Source organism: Benincasa hispida, chromosome 9 (assembly GCF_027475165.1).
Source record: "Benincasa hispida cultivar pf3 chromosome 9, pf3_genome.v1.1, whole genome shotgun sequence".
NCBI classification, from domain to species: domain Eukaryota; kingdom Viridiplantae; phylum Streptophyta; class Magnoliopsida; order Cucurbitales; family Cucurbitaceae; genus Benincasa; species Benincasa hispida.
The window spans coordinates 21,379,371-21,382,635 of record NC_143486.1 but is presented as its reverse complement, the minus strand read 5'-3'; positions in this window follow the sequence as shown (position 1 = coordinate 21,382,635).

Genomic DNA, 3,265 nt, shown 5'->3' with positions numbered 1-3,265 from the left:
TCACACCAAGAATACCGAGGGTTCTAAGTGATGGTGTCCTCCCTATTGTTGTGTTCGTGTGGAGGCTGTTTGTGAGTAGACGACTGGGTTTTGGTGGATGATTGCTTAGACATCTCAGTGAGAGCGAGAGGAGAAGTCCCTATTCGAGAGTGAGATTTTGGTGAAGAAGAGTTCTTCAATTGGTACGTATTTGTTCTCTTGTTGTTTAAGTTTCATAGCATGCCAGTAATTTGTAGTATAATGCATATCTAATCGGGTAGATTGTAAATGCGGTAATTCTGTCACAATGAGTTTGGAACGATCTCTATTCCGCTCAGAGGTACTCTTGTATAAGAGTTCCTTCAGATAGGCGTGAGCGCAAGACAATGGGCATGATGCATTAGACGATAGGGTCAGTGTTACACGGTGAGCGGCAGCTAGAGCTATGCGATGGGTGCAGAGCTAAACGGTGAGTGACAATGAGAGCTATGCGTGCGATAGGCGTTGAGCGTTGGCTACTCAGTGTGCGTTAGAGCTATATGCTGGAGTAAGGCTGGTTGTGAATTGGTCAAGCTTGTCATGTGATGAGTAGTGCTTGCGTAGGCTAGGCTTTGCAAAGCTGAAAGAGCTGGAGTTGTGTTGAAGCTTGAGGCCGAGAGGAGACCAAGGCACAAAACATATGTGTTGGACTAGGTTTGCGTGAGAACTAAGGTGTGTGTTGAACCTAGTTGAAGCATGCATTGATAGTGGATGAAGTAATCAGTCTTAATCACCGATTAAGGGGCAATAGTTATCTTAAGCACCAGATTTAACTCCATTTAAGCTGGAGGTTTCATGTTGGACTTTAACGGTAAACGGTGGGAAGCAGTATAAAAAGGAGGTTGAATTCAAAAGCTCAGTTTGAACAATTCCTTCGTGCAAATTGAGAGATCTTGTGTTGTTGAAAAGCCCTGAGAGTTTAGTTTCAGAGGTGATGCTGTCGGAAGAAGGTCTCACCAGAATAAGGCCGAAGAAGGGAAAAAGTGACAAGAGGTTCAATTCACGTGTGAATCCGAGCCATTGATGAAGAATTGAGGATCCAGGATGAACCATGAAAATTTTGAAGCTAAAAGTTTAAGATAAGCTTTCTGAGACAATGCTAAACAAGTTTGTAGAAGGAAAATTCTTGAGATGAGCTTTAGAAGTCGAGTTATTAATTCAGTAATTTGAATATAGAATTCTATGAACAAGCAGGCAGCTGCTTGGGTTGAGTGAGTTGGCAGCTCAAAGTAAGCGCTCGGGTAGACCAAGGGCTGAGCACTCCTATGCGTTAGACTTGTTGTGTGGGCTGAGGGAAGCTTGCATTAAAGTCTTGGATGTATAGCAGCCTTTTTGGATGACCATGTGCAGCAGAAGGAACACTTAGAGCAAGTGTTGGTTGCACAAGTGGGATGCATTTGTGAGGTGTGGTTGGATGCATAGCAAGAGCCAATGTCTCAAGGAAATTTATAAGTACTATACCTACAGCAAGGTGTGTTTGAGTGAAGGTTTTCTAGGTGAAGGCTAAACACAAAGCTTATTTAAGAGTTAGTCTCAAAAGGGAGACCAATGCTAGTAGCTAAATATATGTTTTTGTGTCCACAGGATTGACACCAGTATTAGAAGCATATCAACCTTTGAGGAATAGTCCTAAAATTTGTGAGTGACTAAATATTTATAATGTTTTTAAAGAAACTATGATTTTAAGAAATATTATTCTTAAGCTAGCTATTTTACAAAGTAGTTTCCAAGCAAACTATGAGTTATGTTGTAGACGCATACCATGTATGAAAGTTTACTGGAAAAACTATTTGTGTTTAAATACACAAAGCATGCATTAGTACCTTTAAAGATATGTTTTCTATGTGTTCTGCTTTACATGCTTTAAAAAGAAAGTCATAGTATGACTAGTATTACTTTAAGCTCGATACTGAGGGACATTGAGAAGGTATCTGAACAGCTCAATACTGAAGGACATTGAGAAGGTATCGGAGAAGTAGTACCTAAGGTATGGCGGTACTTATAACCACGTACAAATAGGTAATTAAAGTCAGAGATTGAGAAAAATGGTTCTCTCTTGACTAAGCGGTTGACGTTGGTATTCTCAACTAAGGAACAGTTTAATGTTTTATGATGAAAACAACTTTACATGTTTTAAGCTTGGAAAATATTTATATTTCAGTACAAGGTTACTGTGAAGATTTATAATTTCAATATGATCTCTTTATTGAGACTTATGCATGAGAATCAATTTTCTTTCTTAAGTCATTCACTGGGCTAGCAAGCTCACTATAACAGGGTTGGGATGTATGATATTAAATGCTCATGATGATGCGATACTACTTCTATTTATGCGTTAATTTGGAATGTTCATGTAGTATGCTCTGCATTGTCACAAGTTTCCTTACGATGGAACCAAGTGTAATTCCACCGCAAGTTTCTCGGTGTGATCCGAGGTCGAACACGGGAAAATGGTGTCGGTTATTGCGGTATGTTCATGGTATATGTGACCAGGTTTTCAATTCTTTATAAAGGAGTTTGTACAGGTATGTAAATTTCAATAAAATAAAGGAAAGCAGTAAAGATACGATAAAACATAAAAATACAATAAACCTAGGCTAGATGTTACAAGATACAGACTTCATGTACAAGATGCTAGGATTAAGGCTGGCTGTGAAGGTTGTGCAAAGATGTGGGATTCGGCGACAAGTCTTATAAACAGAATAGAAAGAGAAAGATAAGTATTACAAACAATGCAAGACCTTAATTGGATTTGAAGGTACAAATACCATTCTGCTCTTCTCTTGGCGTACACCTCTAAATGATCAGCCATGTTCCCCACATGTGTGTGGTGAAACAGAGTCTAACATAATGAATGCAAGGTTGCTTCCATGTCTGGACGTACTACTCGCTTTAGTTAATGCACTCTTCTGACCTTCTCTCGATAGATCAGAATGACATCTTCACTTTTGCTTTCACAGGTGAGGATGTCGTCTAGCATGCTTTAGCTAAACGTATTTTATAACTTTAATACAGATTAAGTTCTTGGTGATTCATATTGCTCATCAGGGGATTAAGAAAACATCATGAAGAAAGTAACTAATAGGTGAACAGAAACAGACAGAAAATGGTAAATGGAATCTATCGAAACATTTAATATTTCTACAAAGCGTTCGATACATGATGTGTGAGTGAAGAGATAAAGAAATTATGGAATACAATGAAAGAGAGATAGAATAGATACAAACAAGTGCCAATGTCTTGGCAC